The 14,247-nt window shown below is 41.3% G+C and overlaps 1 protein-coding gene across 2 annotated transcripts in view; it reads left to right on the top strand.

Moving 5' to 3' along the window:
• Window positions 1–14,247, top strand: part of Nfatc3 (nuclear factor of activated T cells 3) — an 80,564-nt gene that overhangs the window by 4,022 nt on the left and 62,295 nt on the right. The gene's annotated exons all lie outside the window — the stretch shown is intronic.

Raw genomic sequence — 14,247 nt, 5'->3', positions numbered from 1 at the left:
ATTAAAGGCGTGTGCCACCAGGCCAGCTCTCAGCTGATCTTTTTTTAAAAAAAACCATAGTTGTTGAATTAATGAGTAAATACCACTTAAGTTTTAAGTCACAACTCACTGTTTTTTTCATGGCGATGAATGTTTTTGGCTTATTGGGTAATTCCATATGATAGATCTTGATAATTTTGAATTGCATTACTTTTACATTTCTCTGAAGGTTTGAGAATACTTACATCTAAATTTCCATATAATGAAAAGGTTTTTTGTTTGTTTGGTTTTTTTTTTTTGAGACTGTCTCCCTGTAGCCCTAGCTGTCCTGGAACTCACTCTGTAGACCAAGCTGGCCTTGAACTCACAAAGATCCACCTGCCTCTGCCTCCCAAGTGCTGGGATTAAAGGCGTGTACCATCACACCTGGCGAAAAGGGTTTCAGAATATATTTTATGGGAAGAGGAAATGAAGAGTGACAGGTAAGTATTTTATTTATTTTTTTTGTGTGTGTGTACAGTATGTATTTGTGTTCCTGTGGGAGAACCTGTGCCTGCATGATGCACATGTTGAAGTCAGAGGATAATCTCAGGTGTCCGTCCTCACCTAACTTGTTTGTAGCAGAGTCTCTTGTTTGCCACTGTGATGTGCACTCCAGGCTAGTGCCCAGTTTTTACGTCAGTTCCAGGGATCAAAACTCAGAGTGCCAGAATTGCACTGCAAGCACTTATACCCACCAAGCCTTCCACCTGGCCCTGAAGTATTTTTTAGATGGTTTACGTTGTGCTTGATAACATTGAATACATTTATGACATTTTTTTTCCCTAATTGAAAACAGGGCCTCATATACTCTAGACTGGCTTGGAACATAGTATGTAGCCAAAGATGACCTTGAACTCCTGATCCTCCTACCTCCATGTCTCAAGTGCTGGGATTATAGGTGTGCACCGTCATGCCCAGCTGTGATTGGCTTTTTAATATTACTGCTTGTTGGCTGGGGATGTAGCTCATTTGGTAGAGTGCTTGCCTAGCATGCATAAAGTCCTGGGTTTGAGCCCTGCCACTACATAAAAATGAACACACACCTATAATCCTAGCATTTGGGAGGTGGAGACAGGAGGATCATAAAGTTAAAGGCCATTCTAAGCTACCCAGTGAGTTCAAGGCCAGCCTGGGCTACATAAGACCCTGTCTCAGATCAAAACAAAAAACTCCAGCAAACCCTTAGTCTTTAGCATTTTTTGTTTTCTTAGTTCCTAGTGCTGTTTCTGATTTTTCCAGTTAAAAATGAATCAAAGTTTGTTTTTGGGGGGGCAGGGGTTGTCTTTTTGAGACAGGGTCTCCCTGTAACCCCAGCCTGCCTGGTAATCACTGTGTAGACTAGGCTGACCTCAGTCTCAAAGAGATCCACCTTCCTCTGCCTCCCAAATATTAGGATTAAAGGAGAATTACAGTGTCTTGTTAAATTTCTTCCTTAGAAAAATTGGGACTTTAGAAGTAATTAATGTAAAGAAAAACCGGGGCTATGGGAGATCCTGTTTCAATAAACCAATAAAACAAGGGCCAGCAGCCAGATGTGGTAGCGCATACCTTTGATCCCAGCACTTGGAGGCAGAGGCAGTGGATTTCTGCGAGTTCAAAGCTAGTTTGGTCTACATAGTGAGTACCAGGCCAGCTGGGGCTATAGCAAGACCTTGTCTCAAAAACGCCAAAAAAAAAAGGGGAGGGGGCTAGCAAGATGGTTTAGTAGATAAATTGTTTGCCATGCAAGCCTGACAACCTGAGTTTAATCCCTGGACCTACACATAAAGATGATAGAAGGGAAGAACTGACTTTCAAGGTTGTCCTTTGATCTCTGCATACATTTGACAACATGCATGTGCCAGTATTTCTACATGTGGTAATAATTTTTTTTAAGTTTTAAAAAACTGAGCCTGGTAGTGTACACCTTTAATCCCAGTACCCTGGAGGCAAAGGCAGAAGCAGGCAGATCTCGGTGAGAGGCCAGCTTGGTGCACATAGTGAGTTCCAGGCCAGCTGTCGCTATAGAGAAACCCTGTCGTGAAACACAAAACAAAAACCATACATCAAAAAACTAAAAAAGAGGGGCGCTGTAGGGATGGTTCAGCAGTTAAGAGCACTGGCAGCTCTTGCAGGGGACCCAGGCCCGAGTCCCAGCACTCACATGATTGCTCACGACCATCTGTAACTCCAGATCCAGGGGACTCCAATACCCTCTTCTGAACTCTCTGGGCATTACACGACACGGGTGCACTTACATATGTGCACACAATAAAAAAAAAGAAGTTTAAAAAAGAAACCAATACAACAAAAATCTATGTTCTTTTTTTAAATTTTTAAATATTTATTAATCTCCTCAACCCCTCAACCTTTCATCAGTCTCTTAAACTCAAATACAGACTCTTAAAAAGTGTGTTTTCCCTTCCCTACAGTACCTATTTTTTTCTCTAAGTTTTGTTTTGTTTTCTCCTACAGTATCTTTAAATTTTTTAAGCTACACAAAATTATACATATTTATGGAGTATCATATGATGTATTGATACACGTATATAATGTTATATATATTTTTTGGTCTTTTTGAGACAGGGAGACCTGTCTCCAAAATTTTTACATTTATTTTGTGCACATGCACATGTACATGTACATGCTACAGCTTGTGTGTAGATGTTAGAGGACAACTTGTGGAATTTGACTCTTTCATCATGTGGGCTCCAAGGATTGAACTCAAGCGCCTTTACCTACAGAGTCATCTCTGAGTCTCCTTCATTTTTTTTTATCCTTTCCTGTTTTGAGACTAGACCTTTTTGTTTTGCTTGTTTTTGTTATTTTCCTTGCTAATATTGTAGTCTTGTATGGTTTATTTACTTTTATTTTTTTATTTTTATGTGTATGTGTGTATTGCCTGCATGTAGGTAAAGTGCACCCATGTTGTACAATGCCCACGGAGGACAGAAGAGGCTGTCAGATCCCCTGGAACTGGAGTTATGGACAATTGTTAGCTGCCATGTGGGTGCTGGAATTCGAGTTCTTAACCATCTCTCCAGCCCCTGTTTGGTTTATTTCTAAGAATATGTTTGTGACAGGAGGAAATGCTGAATTTACTTCAGCATGCCATACAATTTATAATTGCACCAGTCTTCAAATACATTTCTTTCCACTCCAGCCTTCTAGAAATAGGTGAAAAATGTTCTGTAAAATATCACATTAGAGGGACTGGAGAGAGGGTTAAGCAGTTAAGAGCACTGACTGTTCTTACAAAGGATCTAGGTTCTATTCTCAGCACCTACATGGTGGCTAACAACAAGTTCCAGAGAATCTGACACCCTCTTCTAACCGCCACTGGCATTGCACAACATCAGTGCACTTATATACATGGTGGCACAGGCCTTTAATCCCAGCACTCAGGAGGCAGAGCCAGGTGGATCTCTGTGAGTTCAAGGCCAGCCCAGTCTACATAGTGAGTTCCAGGCCAGCTGGGGCTACAGGGAGACCCTGTCTCAAAAAGATTAAAAAAAAAAAATTTAAATAAATAAAATATTTTTTAAAAATTATGTTAAAATGAGAATATTCTGGTTCCTGGAGATGTAATGACTTGCTCAGTGGTTACAAGGATAGTAAAGACCCCTCTTTGTGTTGATTTTAGAACAATCTGTATTACCAGTTGCTTCTCTGTGGGAGTTAGAACATTCTTGACAAGATGTTGTCTTGAGGCTTCTGGCCCAGTTCTTGAAGTCCATGTGGTTTTGACAACAAAGTCTTCATTCCTTTCCCAAGCATCCTACAAGTAGCATTTCAGAGAACCGAAGGAGAATTCTTCCCAATCTTCTGTGCTGAAATCCTACTTCAGAACTTTTCTCCTTTCTGTGACCAGATCCTCAATAAGAAGCAACTTGAGGGAGGACTTATTTTGGCTCATGGTTTGGGAGGATACTGTTCATTAAGGGAGGGAAGACATAGCTGTGGTAGTGTGAGGTGGCTGCTGGTCACAGTGGCTCCTTGTCAGGAGGCAGAGAGATGAAGACTGGTGCTCTTATGTCTCTTCTTTTTAAAAAAAAATTTTTTTTTTCGGTCTTTTTGAGACAGGGTCTCCCTGTAGCCCCAGCTGTCCTGGAACTCACTATGTTTCCAGGTTGGCCTTGAACTCAGAGATCCACCTGCCTCTGCCTCCCGAGTGCTGGGATTAAAGGCGTGCGCCACCATGCCCAGCCCTGAAACAGAAACCTTTAAAAATAAAAAATGAGGGGCTGGAGAAATGGCTCAGTGGTTAAGCACACTGGCTGTTCTTGCAGAGGACCCAGGTTCAGTTCCCAGCACCCACATGGCAGCTAACAACTGTCTGAAGCTTCACTTCCAGGGGATTCAATGGCCTCTTCTGTCCTCCGCGGGCATTGCACAACACTGGTGCACTTAACCTACATCCAGGCAATACATACATACACATAAAATAAAAAATAATAAGAAATAAAATATTTTTAAAAAACAAGATGAGCTGTATTACTGATTCTTTCTCATTATTGCTAATTGTGAATATTTTCTTTTAAATAGGAGTGGAACTGAGGGAGCCATAATATAGTAAAGGCAATCAACATTACTCCTAATGTATTACTGATTCTTTCTCATTATTGCTAGTTGTGAAAATTTTCTTTTAAATAGGAGTGGGACTGAGGGAGCCATACTATAGTGAAGGCAATCAACATTACTCCTAAGAGATAGGAAACCTGAGGAGGTTGAGCCCCATTTGATAGTACTGGTAGTTTGGTCACAGCAGTAACATGAATAAGGAAGGTGGTGTTTAAAGCTGTCCTGGTGGGTTGGGAGAATAGACATAGCAGACTTGGCAGTAAGCCTGGCTTCTAAAACTATATCCAAGTCATCAAATTTGCCTAGACATGCTGTATGTGGTTCAAGTAACAGTGGAACTTAAGAGGAGTTGAGTTTTATTCAGGGAGACTCAAAGAGTCATAAGCAGGAGCAAGGTTTTTTTGTGTGCAGATACTTATATGACTTACCTGTTTGTTTGTAGTTGGCAGACTTTTGCTAGAAAAACAATTAGAGCTGTAAGATCTAAGTAGTAAGTATGAAATGATAGTTTACCATAAACTGAAATTTATTTGAAAAGTTTGAGTTATGCCTGAAAGTTCTAGGTATACCTGAGAAGTAACTAAAAGGTTTCATTTTCTTCCAAAATGTAGTTTCAGTAGGTCTTATAAGAGCATCTAAAACACATTTCAAGCCTGATAACTTCACACCTGCAATCCCATGATTAGGGAGATGGAGGATTACCATGAGTTTGAGTATGGACTTGACTTCATGGTGAATTTCAGGCAAGCTTGGGTTTTAGAGTGAGATCCTTTTCTTACCTCCTTTCCCATTTTTTCAGTGCTTCAGAATTTTGTGCTTTGGGTGAAGTTTTCATAAACTTTATTGTAATTTTAAAATTAAACAGTTATGTGAGTTCTGAAGTATTAATTTCAGATTATTTTCTCATCATGTTTTTCTTTTTCTTTTTTTTTTTTTTTGGTCTTTTTGAGACAGGGTTTCCCTGTAGCCCCAGTTCTCCTGGAACTCACTATGTAAACCAGGCTGGCCTCAAACTCACAGAGATCAGCCTATCTCTGCCTCTCAAGTGCTGGGATTAAAAGTATGTGCCACCATACCCAGCTGCTTTTTATTTTTGAGACAGGGTCTTACTGTATACCCCAGGATGGCCTCAAACTCATGACCTTCCTGTTTCTGCCTCCTGAGTGCTGGAATCACCAGCAGGTACCTCCAAACCCAAATCCCTATCTTGTTTCTATGCTGCCTTTAGGAAGAGCAGAACTCTGCCAACTCTGCTCCTGCCCTCTATGACATCAAATAGTCCCATCTCCTGTGTTTTGAAGGTAAAAATGCTTTGATAAGAAATGGACTCAAGACTGGAGAGCTGGCTCAGCAGTTAAGGCCTCTGGTTGGGTTCCCAGCACCCACATGGTGGCTAGCAACTATCCATAACTCCAGTTCTAGGGTATCTTGTGCCCTTGTCTGACCTCTGTGGGCATTGCACGACATAGGCACACTTACATACATGCAGGCAATACACTCATACATGTAAAATAATTTTGGTCTTTTTGAGACAGGGTCTCCCTGTAGCCCCAGCTGTCCTGGAACCCACTATGTAGACCAGGGTGGCCTTGAACTCACAGAGATCCGCCTGCCTCTGCCTCCCGAGTACCGGGATTAAAGGCGTGCGCTACCATGCCCGGCTTAAAACCTATTTTTTAAAGGGTATGATGTGTGTATGCTCATGCTTATGGGCACCAATGTGAGCACATGGGGCACCTGTGGAAGTCAGCAGACAACCTTGGGTGTCACAAATTCTCTTTGTTGTTTGCCGCTGTATGTTCCAGGTTAGATGGTCCTTGAGCTTCCAGGAACTCTCCTGTTTGCATCTCCCACGTCACCATAGGAGCCGTGAGATTATTGGCTTTATGTAGTTTCTGTGGATTCAAACTCACATCCTTATGTAACATAGCAGACTTTACCATACACTGAGCCATCTTCCCAGACCAACGCTCGCTATGTAGACCAGACTGGCCTTGATCTCACAGAGATCCACTTGCCTCTGCCTCTCAAGTACTCAGACTAAAGGCGTGCACCACCATGCCTGGCTTCAGCCCATTGTTTTAAAAGATTTATTTTTATGTTTTTTTTTTTTTTTTTTTTTTTTTTTTTTTTGTGTGTGTGTGTGTGTGTGTGTGTGTGTGCGCGCGCGCGCGCACGTGTTTGGGTACCCAAGGAGGCCAGAAGAGAGTGTCAGATTCCCTGGAGCTGGAGTTACAGGTGATTATGAGCTGCTTAATGTGGATGCTGGGAACTGAACCCCAGTCATCTGTAAGAACAGCAAGTGTTCTTAACTGCTGGGCCATCTCTTCACTAACTTTCTCTCTCTCTCTCTCTCTCTCTCTCTCTCTCTCTCTCTTTTGAGACAAGATTTCATACTAACCCAGGCTGGCCTGAAATTTATTGTGACATCCCGACAGCTGCACAAAACGGTGAGAGAGGTGCCTCTTGGTGGAGCCGAAACATTTATATAAGGTTTGGTGATTTGGATGACCATGGCTGTTAGTTCTAATCTGAAGATAGGACCTGAAGCTAGATAACATTGCAAAGTGAAGAAGCAGAGACAGTGACAATATACTATTTCTTCTAGGAATTTAGTTTTTAGAGAACTCTCAGCTTTGACCCTGTTGACATTTTGAACTGGTGAAGTCTTTGTTAGGAAGGATTGACTTGTGCCTTGGAGGATATGTAGTAGCAGTCCTGGTCCCTACTTGTTATATGACAGGGCTATCCTTGTAGCCAGGATAATCAAAATGCCTTCAGACATTGTTAAATGCCCTCTATTAGTGAAATCACTATTGAGAATCTATTTTTCAGAAGAAGGAGAGGAAAAAATCCAAAAAAGAACTCATGTTTCATAAGGAAAGAAAGATTGAAGTAAGGTGCCACTGAAGATTAAAGACATAAAAAAGAAGATAACTAATGAAACTAAGGGGTGGGATTTAGAGTGTAGATGTGGAGATTAACTTGACGGAGGAGACCGGTCACTTTATTTTCTGAGAAAGGGAAAAATGAAAAGGATGGGATTTGGAGGTACTGACTCTCAGCTATTCTTGTCAAATAGGAGTCAGTGTCACTTGCCAGGAAGGTGTTTATGGAAAGAATGACTGAAGAGACTAGAAAAGTTTTGGGGTGTGGCAAATATTGTTGAGCAGCATTTAGGGCTCAACTTTGTGTACAGTTTGAAAATTTATATTTCTGTAGTCTTGTTACCATGTCCTGCCACAGCAATATTTGATTGTTGGTATGATATAGCAGAGCAGATAGGTGACTGGATTAATCCTAGGCTGAGGTTTGCTATGTCAAAGGATAGATGGAAGTAAATATCCAGAAAGAAGGCATTAGAAATGATAGAGAAAGCCAGGAGATAAAAGATAGATTTAGAGAAAAGGAGATAAGAGACTATACATCTAAAAGAGAACAGCTATAGTGGCGTTATTGAGGGAGAAAAGGAGAGGAAGTTGGGTGGAGAGGAAGGGACAAAAAGGTATAGTGGTCAGAAATAGAGATTTCAGGCTTCTAAGGTTGCAGGAATCACATGAACTCGTGCAATCTAAGGTATGTCCTGGGAACTGGAGGCTGTAGTGAGTTAAGAGTAAAGAACATGTCTGTTGAAGATGTCTTGGATTCAAGTAATTGGAGTAAGAAATCTGTGTTAGATGCTATTGGCCTGCTAAGTGGTAATACACGTTGAGTGCAATTTAGTTGGATGGTGTGGCCTACCAAGGAATGGTAAGAAAATTTCCAAAGGCTGGGGGAGGTATGTAGGAGGAGTTGAGAGAATGCTGATTATGTCTTTTGGCTCTAGAGTATGAATTTGAGAAGTATTGAGTGAATTGATGAATTTGTAGTTATAAATGGCTATTGGAAAAGCAGTGTTTTCTGGAGGGAATTGGTGTTTAACTTGAAGGATGGGGATGGAGGGCATCTACTCTTAGACTGAGAGAAAAGAAGAATTCAGTAAGAGTGTAAACCCTTGTTAATAGTTTGGAGCCCTGGGAAAGAGTATGTAGTAGTACAGATTAAGAAAGGTAATAGTGGGGAAGGGTAGAGAGATGGCTGTGTGTTTAAGAGCACACTGGCTGTTCTTGTAGAGGACCGAGTTTTATTCCCAGCATTCAAGTGGCAGGTAACAACCATCCATAACCCCAATTCCAGGGGATCTGACACCCTCTTCTGACCTCTGCGGGCATTGCATGACATGGGTGCACTTTTTACTTGCGGGCAATACACTCATATGCATAAAATAAAGATAAAATTTTTTTCGATTTTTAAATTATTTTTATTTTATGTGTATGCATGTATTGCCTGCATGTAGGTCAGTGCACCTGTGTCATGCAATGCCCACGGAGGTCAGAAGAGGCTTTCGGATCCCCTGGGACTGGAGTTACGGACAGTCGTTAGCTGCCATATGTGTGCTGGGACTGGAACAAGGGTCTTCTGCAAGAACAACCAGTGTTCTTAACCGCAGAGCTATCTCTCCAGCCCAATAATAAAATATTTTTAAAAAAAATAAAATTAGGGGGCTAATTATTTTATGTGTATGAGTGTATCGCCTGCATATATGTGAGTGCACCTGTGTCATGCAATGCTGTGGAGGTCAGAAGAGGGCATTGGATTCCCCTGGAACTGGAGTTAAGGACAGTTCATAGCCACCATGTGAGTGCTGGAAATTGAACCTGGGTCTTCTGCAAGAGCAGTCAGTGCTCTTAACCACTGAATCATCTCTCCAGCCCTATATACTACAAATTTTTAAAAACTATATTTTATTTATGCTGGGCCTTTAATCTCAGCGCTCTGGGAGGCAGAGGCCGGCCTGTGAGTTCAAGGCCAGCCACCCTGTTCTACATAGCCAGTTACAGGCCAGCTGGGGCAAGGGGAAAAAAAACACAAAAAAAAAAAAAAAAAAAAAAAAAAAAAAAAAAAGGAGGGGGATACTTGCTAACTGCAGACCTCTTTGTAGGGGGTTTTTACTAGGTTACCTTTGATGTCATTATCTGTAGTTCTTTTCTCTCAGGCTAATTAGATTCCCAAGGGAAAAGTCTGCTAGTGTATTGCCTAGAGAATTATGAGCCTGTTATGCTTTGAACCAAGGGAGTAGAAAAGCACTTAGGGTTTCAATATACACATTTTAGAGAGACTTTATTTCATCATCCTGTTTTCAGTAAGGTTGCCCAGGTTCTCTGTATCCTTTTGCCTCCAGAAAATTTCATCTTGTAAAAAGAAAAGCCAAGTAGGAGAGTAGGAAGTTGTGGAAATTTGAGAAGAAGGTTGGTTATTCATAAAAAAAAACAAAAAAAAACCCTTTGTGCTCAACCTTGTTTTTAGTTTTGCCTTCACTTCTACTTCCAATAGTACCTGGAAGCTGTGTTTACCAAGTGTTTGAGAGTCCTTTAGCTGCTGAAGTTCTTTTCACACTGCTGCCTTAGGTTTTAGCTTTTTTTTTTCCCCAGTCCTAAATAAGTTACCAGGTATCCTATATTTTAGCCTCTAAAATTTTTTGTTGTTGTGACTGGAGAGATAGCTCAGTGGTTAAGAGCACTGGCTACTTTTGCAGAAGACCTGAGTTTGGTTTCCAGCACCTACATTGTGGCTAACAGCTATCTAAAACTCCAATTTCAGGGAATCTGACACCCTCTTCTGACCTTCTTGGGCATTGCATGACATGGGTGCACTTATATACATGCAGGCAATACACTTATACACACACATAACATAAAAATAATAAAATGGGGGACTAGAGAGATAGCTTATCAGGTAAGAGCTCTGGCTACTCTTACAGAGGATCCGGGTTTGATTCCCAGCACTCACATGGTGGTTAACTGCCCTAACTCCAGTTCCAGGGGATCCAGCTTGCTCTTTTGACCTCTGGGCATTGCATGATACAAGTGCACTTATATACATGCAGGCAGCACACTCAAAGCACATAAAATAAAATATATTAAAAAATAGTAAAAAATGATGGGCGTGGTGGCACATGCCTTTAATCCCAGCACTTGGGAGGCAGAAGCAGGCAGATCTTTGTGAGTTCAAGGCCAGCCTGGTCTACATAGTGAGTTCCAGGACAGCTGGGGCTGCAAGGAGACCCTGTCTCAAAAAGACAGAAAAAAAAAAAAGCTTAAAATTTTGTTGTTGATAGCCGGCATGCTGGTGCACAACTTTGATCTTAGCAGAGGCAGAGGCAGATGGATCTCTGAGATCAATGCTACCCTGATTTACATAATGAGTTTTAGGCCAATCAGGCCTACAGGGAGATTCTGTGCCCTCCAGAATTTTTGTTATTGTTGTTCTAGTTTCATCTTCTGTTTGTTCTTGTGAGTTTATATTTAAAAAAAAAAAATCTATTTACTCTCATTTAATAGAGTTTCAGTTGGCCAGGAGTAAATGTGTGTCTTCAGTCCTTTTTAAATTTTTGTTTGTTTGAGACAGGGTCTCCCTGAGGCCCTAGCTGGCTTGGAATTCACTATGTGGAGCAGGCTGTCCTCATCTGAGATCTGCTTGCCTCTGTCTCCAGAGTACTGGGATTAAAGGTGTGTTCCACCATACCCAACTCTTTAAATTTTTAACTGATTTTGTGTGTGTCGTGTATGCATGTTGGTACATGTGTGGCTATAGCCTCTGTGAATTTCAGAGGTTGATGTTGGGTGTCTTCCTCTATTCTCCATCTTAGTTTTTGAGGCAGGGTCTCTCACTGAACCTGAAGCTCACTGGCTAGCTAAACTGGTTGACCAGAAAGCCCCTGGAGTCCTTGTGTCTCTGTATTCCAGCACTGGGATTATGCATGTCACCATACCTGGCTTGTGTGTGTGTGTATACCTTTTTACTAGATTATTAATAGCATAGAATTCCAATGGAACTTTAAGCAGTTACTACCATTTTACTTCATTACTAAGTTCTCTTCTGATTCTTGTCATGCACAGCATTTTATGTGAGTGCTGGAGATCCAAACTCAGGTTCTTATGCTTATGTGGCACTTTGCCCCACTGAAACATCCCCCTAGACCTTCAGTCTTCTTTTAACTTGCAACTTCTTCCAAAACAAAATTTTTTTTTGAGGTGAAATTCACATGCAGGGCATTATTGTGCATACCTTTAATCCCATTTGGGAGGCAGAGGCAGGCTGATCTCTGTGAGTCGAAGTCAGCCTGGTCTACATAGTGAGTTCAGGTCAGCCAGGGCTACATAGTGACACCCTGTTTTTTTTTTTTGAAAAAAAAAGTTGCATGCATGTGCATATAGTTAGCCAGGTGTGGTGACATACACATCTAAACCCACCATTTGAGAGGCTAAGGTAGGAGGATTGTGAGATTGAGGCTAGCCTAGGCTACTCAGTAAGTCTGTCTCAAAAAATAAAGGGGTTATTCCTTTCTTGAAGCACCTCCCATTCTTTCTCACTTTTCCTTAATAACCTGTCCACAAACAAACATAAAAGCTGAAGGCTAGGAATGTAGCTTCTTTGGTAGAAGTCCTAGGCTTGATCCTAGCACTCAGGAAGTGAAGACAGGAAGATTAGTAGTTCAAGGTTATCCTCAGCTGCGTAGTGAATTCTAGGTTAGACTGGGCTGTATGAGACCCTTACTCAAAAAACCCACAAAACCCCAAACTATATATGTACTGTATATGTATAAGCACACACAGAGTTGAGTTGTATTTACGATGTTGTATAACCACCAATTCTAGATTTAGGATTTTAATCAACCTCTAAAAATACCCTATATTCTGTATAATCACTTTCCATTTCTCCCCACATCTGGTATCCTCTACTTTTTATTTCTGGATTTGTCTATTCTAGATTTATATAAAGGGCATCATATAATATGTGACCTTTTGTGACTGTGCCTTTCATTTCACTTAGCATGTTTCCAATGCTATAGCAACTTTTTAAACATTTTTATTTTTATTTTTTATGTGTATGCATGTATTGCCTGCATGTAGGTAAGTGCACCCATGTTATGCAGTGCCCTCGGAGGTCAGAAGAGGCTGTTGGATTCCCTGGGACTGGAGTTATGGATAGTTGTTAGCTGCCATGTGGGTGCTGGGACGCGCACCCGGATCTTCTGCAAGAACAACCAGTGTTCTCAACCGCTGAGCCATCTCTCCAGCCCTGATTTCCGATTTTTTTTTTTTTTTTTTTTTTTTTGAGATAGGTTCTTACTATGTTGCCTCAGCGTCCTAAGTGTATTACAGTTAGGGACCACCTCAATAGGTTTTCTTTGTTCCTTTTTGTATTCCATTGAATGTACCACAATTTGATTATCCATTCGTCTATTGAGAAATACCTGAGGCTTTCCACCCTTTGGTCATTTTAAATAATGCTGTTATAAACATGTGTACAAGTTTCTAAATAGACATGTATTTTCATTCTCATGGAGATTTTATAAATATATGAATCTCCAACTGAGTGGAATTGCTTGATCATATGATACTTTTTTTTTGCGGGGGGGGTCTTTTTGAGACAGGGTCTCCCTGTAGCCCCAGCTGTCCTGGAACTTACTATGTAGACCAGGCTGTCCTTGAACTCCCAGAGATCCTCCTGCCTCTGCCTCCCGAGTGCTGGGATTAAAGGCGTGCACCACCATGCCCGGCTAATACTTATTATTTTTTTAAGATAGTAGCCCAGCAGGCTGGTCTTGAACTTGTGACAATCCTTCTGTTTCAGTCTCTATAGAGTATTAGGATTACAGGTATGAGCCACTGTGCTTTGCTAAAGATTGCAAGAAGTAGGATTCAAATCCGAACACCCACATGGCAGCTAACAAATGTCCATGACTCCAGTCCCAGGGGATCCAACAGCCTCTTCTGACCTCCACGGGCATTGCACGACATGGGTGCACTTACCTATATGCAGGCAATACACACATACACATAAAATAAAAATAATTAATTCAAAAAAAGATTGCAAGAAGTATTGGATTAAGGAACCAGGAGTTTTTTGTTGTTTTGATTTTGAGGCATGGTCTCATTTGTAGCTCAGACTAACCACAAACTCTGGGTAGCCAAGGTTGATCTAGGACTCTTGATTCTCCACTTCTGCCTCCCAAGTGCTAGGGATTACAAGCATGTGCCACCTTGCTACTATTTATTTATTTATTTATTTATTTATTTATTTATTTATTTATTTATTTATTTTTGGTCTTTTTGAAGCAGGGTCTCCCTGTAGCCCCAGCTGTCCTGGAACTCACTATGTAGACCAGGCTGGCTTTGAACTCACAGAGATCTGCCTGCCTCTGCCTCCCAAGTGCTAGGACTACAGGCATGCGCCACCACGCCTGGCTCATACTTTTATTTTTTAAAAAATTGTTGTTTTGTTTTTGGGACTGAAGAGATGGCTCAGCAGTTAAGAACACTGGTTGTTCTTGCAGAAGACCCGGGTTCAAATCCCAACTGTCTGTAGCTCCAGTTCCAGGGGATCCGTCCTCCACAGGCATTGCACGACACGGGTGCACTCACATGCAGGCAATACACTTATACATATAAAATAAAAAGAATAAAGAAAAAAAAATTTTTTTTTTGTCTTTTTTGAGAAAGGGTCTGTTTATAGCTCCAGCTGTCCTGGAACTCACTCACTATGTAGACCGGGCTGGCCTTGAACTCACAGAGATCCGCCTGCCTTTGCCTCCCAAGTACTGGGATTAAAGACGTGTGCCAC

The sequence above is a fragment of the Nannospalax galili genome, unplaced genomic scaffold (genome assembly GCF_000622305.1).
Source record: "Nannospalax galili isolate Female #2095 unplaced genomic scaffold, S.galili_v1.0 scaffold410, whole genome shotgun sequence".
In the NCBI taxonomy this organism is placed as follows: Eukaryota; Metazoa; Chordata; class Mammalia; order Rodentia; family Spalacidae; genus Nannospalax; species Nannospalax galili.
Note: the sequence above shows the minus strand (reverse complement) of the source record. Positions and strands in the feature narration are given on the sequence as shown.